This window comes from Protopterus annectens, chromosome 6.part0 (assembly GCF_019279795.1).
Source record: "Protopterus annectens isolate FY-2018-M chromosome 6.part0, PAN1.0, whole genome shotgun sequence".
Classification (NCBI taxonomy): domain Eukaryota; kingdom Metazoa; phylum Chordata; order Ceratodontiformes; family Protopteridae; genus Protopterus; species Protopterus annectens.
The window spans coordinates 17,886,831-17,903,140 of record NC_056737.1 but is presented as its reverse complement, the minus strand read 5'-3'; the positions used below and the strand labels follow the sequence as shown (position 1 = coordinate 17,903,140).

Here is a 16,310-nt window from a genome sequence, read left to right as displayed (position 1 = left end):
AGGTTTTAGAGGAAGGAATTCACTTTACTAGCAACATTATGTGCAATTATTCTGGATAAACTACAGTTTTAGGGTTCCTCTGTTCACATCTTTAAGGGCTACCTCAAGGTTCCACCCCGTTTCTCATCCTTTTTATTTATAAGTAAACTACTTCAAGACCTTCTACAGTTTCCTGTAATACTGTCTGCTGATGACTTGGTGAACTACAGATCTAATCCCTTCACACAATATAATTAGACAGCAGGTAGAGAAGGGTCTCAAACAGGTATCAAGTTTATTAATTTACAAGAATTACTTCCAAACTCCAGAAGAACTAAGCCAGTGATTTTCAGAAATGAACAAAAGCTTCTCTCTGTCTCACCAGAGTAGAAAGTAATCTATAACAACCAAACTCCACTTGGAACCACCAGATTATTGTTAGCCAAACATCTCAATTTCTAGAACATTTTGAAAGAATAGAAAACAAATTCAATTTTAACTGTTTTGTGCCAAGAATAGCTCACTTTCTTTTTCCTGAAAATAAGATGGCTATCAGTAAAGGAGTGCTCTTTGCCTAGCTGGCATGCAGGCTACCATTAATAGCACCTTTCTATAATAAGAACCTGCTGTCTCTGTAAACTGCCTCCAACAATATCATGTTAGATGCATTAACTTCACCACCAATGCAGCAGAGCACCACTGCCAAGTTTCTACAGAATTTTGCCGTCCAGCACCATAAAGGATATAACTTCTCCTTAGTACTGCTAACATAGTCAGGTGTCCTTTACATGCTTTCTTTAACCTTCTGTCCGTCTTTATCTCAAAATACAAATTGAGAGCTCCTTCATTATCAGTAGCTAATCTCCAATCGCTTACAGCTAGATGTCACTGCAGAGACCACAGATTTTCAGTGACAGCACCCAAGATATGCGAGTCTTTTCCAATGAACCTGAAACACGTTACCCTTTCACAAAAGTAAAAAATAACCTTAAAAGCAACATGTATCAAAGATGCCACACTCCGATGCTACCAACACCAAGTAACACTTTAACCCTAACACCCTAAACCTAGAAATCTACACTTTCCTCTTGATTATTGCATTCTCTTTAATATTCATGTCTTCCTTATGTGTCATCTAGTAAGAAATCATTTTAATACTCCTAGTTTTTGGTAAGAAATCAGTTAATACCTTCTCCACCTACCCCCTTATTATTTAACTTTCTCCTTCTTCCTCACTCTGTACTTTGCATCTCAGCCTTTTGTTTTTCTTTACCCTGCACCTTTTTCTACCAAGGATTTTTATGTGTGTGTTGTAAATAACTCATGCCAGACATCTCATACTCTGTATTTTATACTATGTGTCATGCTCAACTGTGTTGGTAATACACGGTTTATTTAAATATCTGCCTTAACTGGACCTCTAATACTTGTATTCTTATACAGTAACTAATCTTTCATTATGCTGTGGTTATTTACTTGTCATTTATTCGTATTCTTCCACCAGCTGAGTTTGAAAATAGTCTGTGTGGGTCAGCACTCTACCCTGTTAACAAGTAATTAAACAAGTGTAAAATTCTAGGTGTAAATATATAAATATGAAGCCAGCAAACCTTTTTTTATTGTTGCACAGCCTAATGTTTAGAATATTTTGGATATTGTACAGGGCAGCAAGGTTTATATTACTTTATACAATTAATGTGATATGACATTTTAATTAACAGCTAACTTGTCTGTATGTCTCCTACATAGCACTAATTAATAGGAAAATGATAGAAACTTCTGACATTTTAATTAAATATCCATTAAACACTTCAGCACATTTGAAACCTTGACTCTTCAGAGATGTCCAACATTTATGTATTTAGTGTATTTAGAACTCAAGATTAAATATTTTACTTTTGTGACACAAATGCTTTCCTGTAACAAGGAAAAGTCTGCTTTGAAAGAATAGATAGTTATTTTCCAACATTCTTTTATGACTGAAATGGTTCATGAATTAACTGTGCTGTGGTTTCTTGAAAGGGGAGGTCAGGGTTTCATTGTACATGATGCATAGAAAGTGGAGTGCATTATCAATTCTTACATTTATATTAGAATTTGTAGAAGCAGGCAAAAAACTAGGCACACTGTTATCTTGGTGACGTTAATAGTATTAATACTTTTAAGTGGAGTGTGGTCAGTAGAAAACTATCTCTGCTCTTAATTCGTAAACATATTATCTTCATATTAAGAACTTTATGGTTAAAACTAATGTGAAACTAAGAAGATGATACAGAGCAAAAACTTGTCTCAGAAATTGCTAGGCGTAACCACACCAGGTCATATATACTTCTTGTGTATTTCTACACCTGTCATTTGTGCACTAATATTGACTCCTCTGTACAGCACAAGCAGGCATGCAATAAAAATGTCTTGATTTGAGATTCAGCACTGTGTTTATCTCCTTCATATAAGCTGGCTAGAATTCTAAGCATCATTTTGTTCTCTCTCAGCTTCATTTCACTCATAAACTTTTTATTTCACCCAAATGCCCATCCCTATCTCAGCCCATTGCATGGAATACCAAATCTTGGGATCTAAGGGCTTCTGTTAGCATTATTGCAACAACTGCATAGTTAAAAGCAAATCTGATATTTCAAAATTTGCTGACAAACAATGAAATAAATTTTCTTTTAACAAAAGGTGAGATGTCAGTAGGTATGCCTTTGAGTTTGTCATTATCAGTGGCTCAACAAACACTTGTCTTTGGTATTGGAAATGCAGAGGGATATGGGTTCTGTTTTCACTCCTGGTGATTTGAATAATCTTTAAATGGCAGACATTGCAGTACAGCATTGTGGAGCACTGTCTTCTGGATTTCTTCCTGAGTGTGCAGTCCTACAGATGAGATATTAAACCTAGGTCCCATCTGCTTGACTTTATGGTATCTCAGGTAAATATTAATGATCTCATAAATACCATCTTGGGTCTCTTCTGAAAAGAGGCTACTAGCCAAGTGGAGCTAACCCAGTAAACAGTAGATAAATGAACATAAAAACAGTTTCAGTAAAGACCCATCTGCACAAATGGGCATATAGCTGCAGTATAACTTGAATTCATTCAGGAATCCCGTAACTTTCTCTCTGTTAAAAAAAAAATATTTCAGCTTTACCTTATCACAAATAATTTATTTATTTTATTTATTTAACATTGTTTACCAGGAAAATCCAAATGGGCTAGAAGGCTTTTCACTGAATGTCCGGGGAGAAAAGCTCCAGTAACAATTAGCTAATTACAAAAGAAATTGTACAATATAATTCCAGCAATAAAATTTACTGTGTATATAGTAGTGTGTGTGTATGTGTGTAGACATATATTGGAGAATTTATAATAAGCAAAACTCCCATATATTGACATCTGTTTATTTGACAGATGTACAAAATCTACAGTCCCCAGGGATGGGGAATATGTCCTTTCCCCCCAGGGATTTTATAACCTCTGAGTTAGTATGTATAATTAGCAGGAGTTTGGGGGTGCAGTTTAATGAATTTGTGGAGTTTTTAAATTCCATTACGGAATTTTTGAGGTTTATATCCTCATATGCATTTGAGGGAATCAGCTTTTTAGATGTCGCATTAACCAAAGACTTGTTACAGCAGAAATTTAGTTCTAGGATTTATAGAAAAACAACTTATTCAAATAATTTCTTACATTTTACTATCCACCACTCTGTGTTTCAAAAGAAAAGTCAGGTAAAGGGGTAGATAATATACCCTTGAGATTAACATTTGAGGATGATCAGTATAAGTAAGAGTTGGAAGAACTATGTAAGATGTTTTTGGATAGGGCATCCCTCCCCATGTTAAGTACTATAAAAAATGAAGTGATAGAGAAAAAGAAGGCACAATGTATATTGCCCCCTGTTAGGAGATGGTTCCTTTCTCAAGCAAAACAATGGAGGAATTGTAAATAAAGATAATTTGAGTAGTGATGGGGAAAATTATGAAAACACCATGTTAATCAAACAAGGTGCCGAAAGTAGCCAGATTAAGTGTGTGATAACAAATAATTAGAAATGTGTAGGATGTGATGAGACTGTTAGTGAGGTATTGGTGGACTGACCAAGTTTACTTACCAAAAGCATTTGAATATTAAGGAAAAGCTTGAAAAAGTGAATAAAAGGTTAGCTAATGGTTAAATAAATGTGGGCATGAAAAAGTGTGAGGTGTGTCAATAATGCAAGTATACTCATGAAGGACAAAGTTTATAAGTAAAAACATGTGATAAAAGAATTTAAGTTGAATATTAATTGTGATTGTAATATGATAGGGATTGTTTAGCATTTTATGACCAATGTCATTCACACTACATGGGAAAAACAGAATGTATGCTGAAAAAGAGGATTTACAAGTATTATTATGCTATTCAGAATTTTAATACAAATAATGCACTGTATAACCAGAAGTTGAAGTGCACTATTCCTATAAACCCAAGAGGTGGTCCTTGGTAACTTAGGCTTGAATATAGAGAATTATTATGGCAGTTAGATTTAAACCCAACCATACAGCCTGGTATGAATGACACTTTCTCTTTAAGCAGTATTTGAAACTATGTGCTGCTAAGTTATAGCAACATTAATAGAATTAGTTTTTAATGTATATTTAATTGATATTAATTTGTTATAAAAGTTATAATTTAACGTTCTTTATAAAATTGTGATTTCTAAGTCATTTAAATCTTTAAATTAATTAGTCACATGACTTTAATGAATTATAGAAGCGGCAGGTTTGATGATGGAAGTTTTGTTCTGATGAAGTCTGTTTTGAAGTTTTTTTTTTTTTTGGGATGAAATTGCTTAACAGACTTTTTTATTAAACTTGTTTGTTTTAATATACCTTAGATTTCCAAGTATATTTTTGAAGCTGGAAAGTCATTCTGCTTGATAACAAGTGTTGACCCCATTTATTTTTGTGGTTACTGGTATTCATGCAGACTTTTCTCCTTTTTGAAGGTTCAAAACTTGGAGAGAGAAAATCAGGAGTGAGAGTGGAAAATCTTCAGTACTTTCTTGCCGCCTCATGAAGAAGCAGTTTAGCAGCTCCACAAGAGCAGCAGCTAGCACTTGACAATTTTCTCTGGTAGATAAGTCCCCATTGGAGAACCTCCACCCTCACAAAAAATATATTTATTTATTTTTTACTATTTATATTTATTTTATTTTATTTAAAACAATAGAGAAGAGTTTTCCCTTTGGGGAACCTTTCCATGATTTGTTGACCGGGATAGTCCGACTGGATACATGTCCATTTTCAGTGGAGGCCTGGGGAGAAAAGCTCCAAGATAATAATATACATTGAACATTTAGGAAATGCTAGTTTCAAGCAGATTACAGTCATAAGCAATACCAGCATTTAGCACATATAGTACTTATTATAAAACACTTTACAAAACATAACATTATTTTCAAAGTTAAACATACATAACATTACATTCAGGTTTAAGACACACTGAACAGCAGTTATACAATTGACCCTTCCTGAAATGGAGTGGTAGAAAAAAGTTAGAAGTAGTTGAAGGTAAGGCACCTAAGAAGTAGAGAGGTCGCTAGGTGGGGTTAGTGCAAGGACATAACCAATGAGTTTTGAAGTATTTCTTGAGTTTGTTTTTGAATTGAGCTAGTGAGGGTTCTAGGGTCAAGTCAGCTGGGAGTCTGTTCCATATTTTTCCAGCAGAGTTGACAAACAGAGAGTCCCCAGCTGAGTAGTTGGATTTGTATGTTTGAACTAGGAGTCTAGTGGATGATCGCAGTGGCCTGATGCTGGTGTAGGGGCTGATAATATCTTTTAGTGCAGCTGTATTTTCTGGTTGGTAAAGGACTTTTATGTGCCACTATTAGTTGGTTGAACTGCAGTAGGCTAAGCAGTTCAAGCCATCCTAGGCGATTTAGGTTGTGACAGTGGTGTGTCTGGTAGGCTGTGTAAGAAGCAAATCTGGCAATGTGGTTATAGCAGGATGATAGTTTATTAAGATCTGTTTTGTTTAAGTTGGAGAATAGAGGTGAGGCATAGAGAAGAGTTGATAGAGGTGAGGCATAGAGAAGAGTTGATAGCAGATGGGAACGGGCAATTGCAGTTCTAGCAAGTGAGGTAAGGAAAGGTTTGATTCTGTAAAGAGAGCCAAGTTTTTTATTAATGGTTTTGATAGTTTGATTGATATACGTATCAAACTTCAGGTTATCAACTATGACACCCAGTAGTTTGGGCTTCTGGGGAAATGATAGTGCCATTGTTAGCAGTTATGTTGAAGGCTGGCAGGGCAGTCCTGCATGTGGGGGAGAAGAGGAGCAACTTAGTTTTGTTGGGGTTTAGGATTAGATGTTGATTGGAGAGCCATTTTTCCACTGTATTGAAGGTAATTTGGGTTAATGTGAATAAAGTAGCTGGTGAGGTGTCAGAACAAATCAAGGTGGAGTCATCCACATATTGAATGCAGGTAGCATCTGGGATGACTGAATAAAGGTAATTGATAAAGATGGAGAAAAGAAGAGGTCCTAATATCGAGCCCTGGGGGACTCCTAATGTGATGGGTAGGCGAGATGATAGCTTGTCCTGCCATAGGACTGCCTGTTGCCTGCCCTGCAGGTAGGATTGAAACCATTGGAGTGCATGGTTGTTTAAGGAGAAGGCTTTCAAGGTATTTATAAGCATTTTGTGGTCAACCATGTCAAAAGCCTTGGATAGATCTAGAAAGAGTGCTGAGGATAGTTTGTTATTATTGCAGTTATGGTTAATGATGTTAGAGAAAGAGAGGAGGGCAGAAGTAGTACTGTGGTGTGGCTTAAAGCCATGCTGAAAGCTGGACAACAGCTTGTTGTGTGTGAGGTATTGCATGAGCTGTATGTGTGCACACTTCTCCATAATTTTAGCTAGAGGTGACAGGATAGCTATGGATCTAAAGTTTGACAGTTCAGTGGAACTACCTCCTTTATGGAGAGGTATGACATGGGAGATTTTCCATATAGTGAGTACAGTAGCTTCAGATATAGCTCTATTGATCAAGATAGAGATGGGGTAGGCTATGGTGTCAGCAGCCTTTTGCAGCTAGTCTGCTGGGAGGAGGTCGGCAGCCAGGGTGGTGGGTCTTGGTTTCTTAAGTAGGGTATGAATAAGTTGAGTAAGGACAGGTTGGAAGGTAAAGTATGTTTGGGTACTGGGTGTGACTACATTAGAATTAGAGCCATTGGGAGGGAGTTGACTGGCTAGAGACTGGATAGTCTTTGTGAAGAAGCTGTTGAAGTTATTAGCAATGTCTACTGGGGATTTTTGTTGGGAAGCTGAGGGGGTGGAGTGGCGGTTTGGCCTGGGTGGAGTAGTTTGTTTATTCCTGCCCAGAACTTTTGAGGTTTGTTTTGGTGTTTTTGCAGTAGATGGTAGTAGTGGTTCTTTTTGTCTAAGGTTATGGATTTTTTGGTGTCATTCCTTAGCTGTCTGAATCTTAGTTGATCAAGTGGGGCTTTTGTTTTTCGTTAGGTGGCCCATGCTTTGTTTCTGAATGAAATTTTGGTTTTGGTATCTTTAGAAAGCCATGGTGCAATATTAACTTTGGTTCTAATAGAGCGGCTGGGAGCATGGGAGTTAAGAATAGCAAGGAATTTGGTGTTAAAGTATGCTGCTGCTTCATCTAGGGGGAGACTTTTTAGTACTGACCAGTTGCATGCCTTAAGTTCATTTTGAAACTTGGTGAGAATAAAATTCTTGTTGTATATATGAGTGTGTGTGTGTGTGTGTGTGTGTGTGTGTGTGTGTGTGTGTGTGTGTGTGTGTATATATATATATATATATATATATATGTGTGTGTGTGTGTGTGTGTGTATATATATATATATATATATATATATATACACACATATGTATATATGTGTATGTATGTGAATATGTATATATGTCTTTGGATGTGTGTGTTTATTTTAGAAAACAGTGCTTTTACTTTTATTTTTTGCAGTTGTTCTCCCCTTTAAGAAATCTGATAGTAACACTGTATTTAGCCTTAAGTAGGTTACTGACTTTTTTTTATATTATTAAAATGTAATGCTTATTCCCACTTTTCTGTTGGGTCTGTAAACTTTTGGTGTGGGCCAGTGTTTTTAATTGAGCAGAGACAATCTCAGTAAGTGTAGTGCTTATGTTTACACTGTGACTATTAACTGCCATTTTTTTTCTGACAGACTAGTTCTTCAGAGTGCTTACAGGATTTTACATGATGCTGTGTGTGCATTGTTGAATATGTACAGCTTGTGCTCACAGTGTGACCATTTAACTGCCATTGTCTTATGTTGGACTAAATTTAATTGTAAGGTACTTATTTACAAGATGGCTGCACGCTGATCAACAGCTTAATTTCAGCTCTCCCAATTTGAAAAAAAGAAACTAAAAAACAAGGCCTAGTAATGTTGCCAGCTTTAGTGAAGTACAGTTACTGGCTAGTATGTGCAATGCATAGATGCCAGCAAAGGCGAAACTTTATTCCCCGAAAGAAAATCAGATAGAAAAGATGAGGAGAAAATACTGACTGGGAGGAATCTTGCAGCTGTACAGAAACAAGTATTTCAAGCTCCAGATTTAGTAAAAGAGATGGCTTCCATTAATTTAGAGGAAAAATAAAATGTACTCATAGTTGATTAAAATAAACAAAACATTAAAGGAGTATATCAACTCAAATAAAAGGTTGAAAAAATGGAAGAAGTTTTAAGCGGCTCTTCTGATGAACTGATAAAAACTGCAAAAATCATAGGTTGAAATGAAGAAAAAGCTAAGTATGAGACTTATCAAGAAGAGCACTCAGAGAAGACTTGATATTTTCCACTATACCAGAGAAACTGGAAGGAACAGACTTTACTAATTTCAAGAAAGCACAAATAAGCAGCTAGACTGCAATTCCACAGCAGGATTTGTTAATAGAAAGAGTTTGAATGTATACTCCAAACCTGGCAATGAGAAAGCAGCCAAGACATGTATTATTAGTAAAGATGCAATCATACCAGCAGGTAAAGTTAATTCTAACAAAACTGTGACAGAAGGGCAAAGTATTAAAAATTGGAGACAGTAGAGTGTTTCTTGAAAATGGTTATTCACTGTACACAAGGCAGAAGAAAAGAAAATACATCCCAGCAATCAGGGAACGTCGAGAGTCAGGGGTGAGAGATTAAAGCTGCTGTATCCAGCAGTCTTCAGAATATTATTTTTTACCTAGAGGATCAAAGACATTTTCTGATGCAGAACAAGTTAAGGAGGAAATACCAGAGTTAGTCCAACAAAAAGGGAGCTATCAAACAGATGGGGACTCTGCTTATCATTCTTCTGACAATAAAACTCATAGTGAGACTTTAACAGTGAAACCTTTTCCAGTGCTCCAAAGGATAATGCTTGAGAGACCAAAAGAAGCACAGGAGTTGACTAGGCAGATGAAGTATACCTTGGAGTTGAACCAGAGAGTCTGGTGCTGGGAGATGGAGATGAGCAGAAAAATGCTGAAAATATTGAATAAATGTGAGACTATAAAATATCAATCATATTAGTGAAATATGGCTTTACAAGAAAAAGTGGCTGAGAAAAATTGGATTTTTGTTTACTTTGTTAATCTTGAAAGGACTGAAAAGCATATACCTCATTTCATGTCAGTAATGCTTAGAAGGGCACCAAAAAAGGGAGGAAAGTACCTTTAAGTAAAACAATTTTTGTTCTTACTATTTGTATAAAACTTTTATATATAAACTGCATGTTATAATAAAGTAGATTTGTGTAGTACGTAGTCAGGGTTATATAAAATAAGGACATGATAGTGAGTCTTTTCAGTGATCGTTATATGTGATAAAGATACTAAAGTAAGCATGTACTTTATTAGTTTTAAGAAATGTACATATGGCAATGTAAAAAGCGAAGAAAGGCTAGACAAAAGCATGTTTAAGTTAATCTGCTGTAATCTTGGGCTGTTGGTGGAGATGGGATGTTAAAATACACTGATTATAATGTATGTAATGTTGAGATGTCTTTTACATTTGCATAAGTAAATGTTTGTATTAATGCCATTGGCTTAATCTAAAAGATTTTTGTGTAAGCAAGTTGGTTTGAAAAATAATAAAATGTGTTGCTTGCAATGATAAGGGTTGCGTCTCTTGCATAAAGTAATGATGTTGGCTTGTTTTTGTTTTGTTTTTTCCTTTTTTCCCTTTAACAAGTAAATATTTACTGAGAGTTGAAAAGTCTGCAACTGCAGCTGAGCGCAGTTGTATATTCTGTTCTTATGTTTCCAAGGAGATAAGCTGAGTACAGGTACAGGCAGTTAATCTTGACAGTTCTGAACATGGTTTGCTGAGGGGAAATGTACAATTAAAAGGGACAAGAGCAAGTAGCTCAGTAAAAAAGTTTGAACTTATTGGAGGTGAATAAGGTGTAGCTCTACCGGCAACCTAAGTATTCCAGATTATTGTGTAATTTAGTTTTTTTTTAAAGATAGCAAGTGCACTTTTTCTTAAGGCTAAAAGTTAATGTTTACTAATGTCTAGAATACAAACTATTTTTCACATCTGGGAGGGAAATAGAGATAAGAAAAGAACAATCCGTGTAAGTGGGAGCGCAGGCTGTAACATGCATGTTAGCATGGATAACTTTAATTTTAGGATAGGCAATGCATGTGGGTGCAGCTGTCAATTTATTTGTTTATTTATTTATTTTATGTTGACCGGGATAGTCCGACTGGATACATGTCCATTTTCAGCAGAGGCCCAGGGAGAAAATCTCCAAATAAAGCAAAGCAAGACAATACAAAACTAATGGCATAGAACATGTTACAACATCAGATGCACAGACCATATTATTCCATAAGATACACACGTTTTCAGTGTTAATACATAGCTGTTAAAATATAATACATCATACTTGGCTAGGTAGGTTTTAATAGAGTTATAAGTTGTCTTATAACTCTATTAAAACCTTTGGGACAATTATTCCTGTCAGGAGGGTTAAACTTCATTATTTGAAGATGTACATAGTTCTGCATGTTTGTTTTAAGTTAATAGGTTGCAGGGATGTTCTGGATGTGTTTGTTTTTTGTTTGAGGGTTTTTATTAAAACAAAAGTCTTGAAAAATGTGACAGGTTCAAATGGAGATGACAGGAAACCGCTATATAAGTGATCAACCTGCCAAACAGTGTGTGCATGTAAACAAAAGTTGGGAATAGACATTTGAAAAAGTGTTGTATAATAGATGTGAATGATAACGTCTTATAATGGTTATGCTATCTATATTATTTTGGAATGTAAGTGGCCTCAGAGATATAGACACAAAGGGTGAGAGTATTTAATTCTGTTACGAAATGCAGAGTGCAAATAGAACTGTAGGAGACTCATTTGGAAAGAAATATGCATGTGAATTTGATAAAGAAAGGCTTTCAGGGTGGATATTCAGCAGAATAACGGGACAAAGGAAAAGTGGAGTAATTATACATATTGCTAAAGGAGCACCAATAGTGGTAGAAGAGGGGGAAAATGATAAATTTGTGGTAGTAAGGGGCAACTGGCAAGGGAGGAGAATTATGCTGGCATGTATTTATATTCCACCTAAAACTGCTGTTATGGAGCTTAAATGTTTGGGAGAAATCAGCTTTCAGCAAGGAATATTGCTTGTAGGTGGGATTGTAACTTGATTTAAAATAGTGAGGATGTATCTGGAAGCCTAGAAGGCAAAATATAACAAAAGAGGGTAGATTTCTGAAATAAATTATGAAAATATTTGGTATGAGAGATGTGAAGGGAATAGTTGAAACTTGGAGAGAATTTGCATATTATTCTCCGAGGTACAATAACTGGGCTAGACTAGAAAGAATTTATATTTCACAGATAACATGTGCATTTAATTGAAAGATTCAGCACACCTCCAATAACTATTTCAGATTTTGTTCCAATAAAAACTAAGATAAAAATGCAAGGTAATGATGTAAAATGGGACACTGGCACTTTAACCACCTGCCTTTTAAAAGAGAGGAATTTAAGGAATGGGATGTACAAATTATTCAAGAGTTGTTAGGGAAAGTAGAAGTTTCTTCAGGCGTTAGAGCTAGTGAGAGGGATAAAATGAAAGTAGAGTTTAAAATAGGGTAGAAGTAAAATAAAAAGAGATATGGTTAAGAAGTACAGAAATTATGTAGAGGGGCTCACAGATGTTAAAGTACTGCATAACAAAGGGGATGTCACAGAAGCAGAAGAGGTGCAGCTGCAGAAGGCTATAGGGAGAATACGAAAACCTTTTAGCACGATGACTTTGGCAACAGAAAGTAGAAGGTTGTTGCCAAACTTGGGGAGCCTGTAATAAGAAAAATAACCAAAGATGTGGTAGAAGTATTTGAGATATTTTGGATATTTTCTTAAAATTTGTGTAAAGCAGAGAAATGTGGAAATCAGGAGAGAGCACAGATGAAAGTATTTAAGGCTTAAGAATGGCAAGATTAGTGGTAGATGAGGCTCAACAATTAAGATAGGAGGAGACTTAAGTAAAAATGGTGAGGTCTAGTTATTCTTCAGGAAAGTCTCCAGGAACAGATGGTAGTCCTGTGGAAGTTTGGAAGCTAAGACGGAAGAAAGAGATAAAGATCTGGAAAGTTTTGTTAGCAGTATTTTAAAAGCACGGGAAGCACCAACATCTTGGAAGAACACTGGTAGTGTCTTTAGTACCTAAAGATTGTAAAGACCCATCAGACGCAGCTTCATATAGACCCATTTTAATTTAAAATCATGATTATAAAGTAGTTCTGTTTGTAATAGCTAAAAGAATGACAAAGGTGTTTCCAAAATTGATAGGTATGGAACAGTGTGGTTTTGTGGAGGGGAGGCAAGCATTTGACAATATTAATAGACCAATTATAATTCAGAGGAAAGCAAAATGTAATAAAATATGGCTGCTTTTTGTGGGTTTTGATGCAGAGAAAGCATTTGACAAAGTAAGCTGGGATTTTACAAGTTGAGCAAAGAAAGCACTTGCATTCCCCGCTATAATAATAATGTTAATTAGGAGGATATATGAGACAAGAACTGAAGTGGGAGGATTTCTCTTTAAGTTGTGTCTGAACAGAAGAACTGGTCAGGGTTGTTCTCTTTCTCTGTTATTTGCTCTGTACTTAGAGTCATTGGCAAAGAAAATAAGCGGTTCAGAAATTCAAGGATATAATCGTTATGGTAATCTAGAAAATTATGCTTTATTTGCTGAAGATATTATTTTGTACCTGATAAAACTGCAAAAGGACATCTCAGGGTTGTGGAACATTTTGAGACAGTTACAAGTCTTTGCAGAATATAAAATTAATGAAGGTAAAGTCTGTAGCTGTAAATGATATACACATGGACAGGTTCAGTAATACCCATATTTATGGGACATGATAAAATTAAGTATTTAGGAATATGGATTAAAATGGCTTCTGTTGTGGCAGCTAAAGATATGTGGGAGGTGACTAAAAATATAATACAAAAACTGATAAACTGGAATATCTCGTTTATGGATATGGACAGCAAAATACAAGCAGTTTGTTTTATATACATTTCAGTCATATTTTTATCAACCAGAGGAGACGTTATAGACAATAATTATTAAAGAGGTGAAGGAATTTATTTGGGAGTGGAAGAGAGCAAGGGATAATTTAGATATTTTGATCCTTCCAGTAGAACAAGGTGGACTTATGATTACTTGATTTAAAGGGATATTTTAGAAATATACAATCAAGGCTTATATGCATAACACAACCAGTAAACTGTAATTCACAATAGAATGGGATGATGATAAAATAGGGAAGAAATTCAAGAAATAAGGAGAGAGTGTGATTTTGGCTGCAAATCCTTAAGGACAGCAGCAGCAGACATATGATATATTGAATTCATACAGTAGCTGAAAGTATTTCTAAGAAATCAGCCAACACGAGAATGGAGAAGAGGATTTTGATGATAAGGATGACTGCAATTATAAATACAGAGAGTGGGTAAGAGAGGGCTAGAAGCTAGTGGGAGTAAATAAGTAGAGAGTCAAAGGTAATAGAACAGGAAGAGCCCAAGAAGACATTTAGAGTGCAGGCGAGAGACTACATTCCATACAAGGAATGGATATCAGAGTATAGGCAAAGAGAAAAGGGTAGGATAATCCTAAGTGAAAGACCTGTTTTGGTAGAGTTTTAGTTGAATCTAGAACAGAAACTGTTGTTAAAATATGGATAATTAGTAGGGTATATAAAATATTGCATAATTACTACAGGAATCAGTCAAAGGAGGTTAGAAACGTTTGTGAAGAGAGATTGGGTAAACATTTCACAAGGGAATAATTGGAGAACCTATTCTCTGTAAATAATCACAGTTACATCAGAGTTCAAAATCACAGGAAATATTTAAAACAACTTTGCAAGACAGTCTCAAATAAAGAAAGAAAACATCTAAGCTATGCTTCACTAGATTCCTGACTGTATCTAAGAGAAATTGCTGTACCCTAGTTGACTTACTTACAGAGCAAGCAGGCAGATGTGGTGAGTAGATGTTCTTGTCAGGTCAAAGACAAAATACAAAATGTTCAGTCTCTCTCTCAGAGAGTTCTTAAATTAATATTTCAAGTATTACTGCTGGGGTAGCTTGCTGCATTACATCACTTCTTGTCATCTGACTATCCCAGGTGAAATAAAATACATAGACCTCAGATCTTTAGGCAAATGGTGGAAGTTTTAAAATAATTTACATTCCTCCACATTTAAAGAAAATGCAAAAAAACTTCTAGTTCTAGACATTATGTCTCCTGTTGCACTGAAACTGAAAGATAACATCTCTTTTGTTTGTGGCCCAGCTATAAAGTAATTTAATTTCAACTATTCTTCTGATGTTTTGCAAGTTAATCTCTTGTGTTTCAGTCTCACCTGTTAAAATATATACATCTAAACAGTTACAATGGAGCATATACATTTCTGCTCAGTACTTTACAAAATATCTCTTAAGCACACATCTGTACAATATGCCAGACAGTTCTAGTGGTTGTACATGATTTTTTCTCTTTCGCAACTTGTGCGATTTATATTTGTGTGAAAGTGCCAATTCACACTACATAAACATGATCGCCACAATGTCAAACCTTGCAATAGCGAATGCAATACAGCTTTTGCTGTTGTAAGGTTCGACATTGTGGTGCAGATCGCACTATAGTGGGGATTGTGAAATGTACCATTTCCCTCACTGTAGTGTGATCTCGAAGTTTGTATATGAAAATAGGGGGGTGTGGGGGTGCAGGGGGGCTTGCTGCCCTGCAAAAATGTTCTTTACTGTGCAACAGACAGTATTACTGTTACCGGAAGTGTGGTGACTGTTCAAAAATGTCGAATTTGACATTTGCAGTCACTACACTTTGAGTTTTTTTGCATTCGGTATTTTAAATTTCGCAGTTTAGGTTTGACATTACTGCGATTTGTCATTGTTCATTACGGTGATACGACGGTAAATCTAATACATCTGTAACACAAGCATCTTAAATGAGCATGTTGACATTCACAAATGACTCACAACCACTTAGCTGGGCTAGCAGTATCTCCTTTCATGGCAAGGAGAATAGATGGAGATAGCCTAAACTAAAGGAAAGTGTAGGAAATTTTGAAGGACAGATGTGAAGAAAAGGGGGGAAGTTAGGAGGTAAACTAGAAAGTAATTTTGTTAGAAATACATATGATGGAAAAGGAGTGGGAGAAGAATGGGTGGATTAGTTGGACAGTGGAAAGGCTTCATCCCAGTTGATTGAAACACAAAATGTATTTTCACATTCTCAGAAAACTGCTGATCAACTCACTCAATGCATGTGCACACACTGCTAGCCCACTTACACCATACCAGCCAATTCCCCAAGCGATCCCCAAACAGTCACAGTCTCTCTCTCATACACTTGCATATGTAGATGCATATGCACATTGGAAGCACCCAAAGACACATATCACAAGCAGCCACAGTATAACCCACAACCACTTTCCTAAGCGCATAGATGCATGCAGCCAGACATTGTAAACTACACTCACCAGGAAATAAACATTGGCATGCATTTTCTGCATGTACATATCAGAAACACAGTAAACAACACTTGATGTCCTAACATTTTTAATAAGACACACATGCACACAAACACACACACACACACACACACACACACACACTGAACTTTCACCACAGATGCAGCATGGTTTTTAGTCCTGCATCACAAACACTGCAGGCACTGCTTGATACCTTGCCTCTTGACTACATACACACCCTCTTGGGACCTACACAGTGCTGGATACCACACCTTTTGACCACCCA

At 36.0% G+C, this 16,310-nt stretch overlaps 1 protein-coding gene across 3 annotated transcripts in view; it reads left to right on the top strand.

Annotated features, from left to right (window-relative positions):
* Positions 1 to 16,310, top strand: part of SCFD1 (sec1 family domain containing 1) — a 3,579,547-nt gene that overhangs the window by 3,116,483 nt on the left and 446,754 nt on the right. The window lies entirely within an intron of this gene.